Here is a 327-nt window from a genome sequence, read left to right on the forward strand (position 1 = left end):
TCGTGCTGTTTTGATGTGCAGGAAAACTGGATCCGTTTTTTCTTAGCGGCGTTTGAAAAATACATGTTTAGAAATGCTTTGACGTGTTGGCCGGCTGCAGCAAACGCTGGAGCCTTCTCTAACGTGTGAGCCGTTGGAGATGCCTGCTCCTCCTCCGCCTGAAAGCCACACGGCTGCTCTCCTTTATCTCCTCGGAGCAGCCGGCGCTGCAGGTAAGCCCGGGGTGACCTTGAAACTGCGGCGAGAATAATCAGGAGTGTGAAGCTCACGCTGTGTGTGTGTGTGTGTGTGCGCGTGCGTGCGTGTCTGTATGTCTGTGTGTGTGTG

This window comes from Pseudochaenichthys georgianus, chromosome 17 (assembly GCF_902827115.2).
Source record: "Pseudochaenichthys georgianus chromosome 17, fPseGeo1.2, whole genome shotgun sequence".
NCBI lineage: Eukaryota > Metazoa > Chordata > Actinopteri > Perciformes > Channichthyidae > Pseudochaenichthys > Pseudochaenichthys georgianus.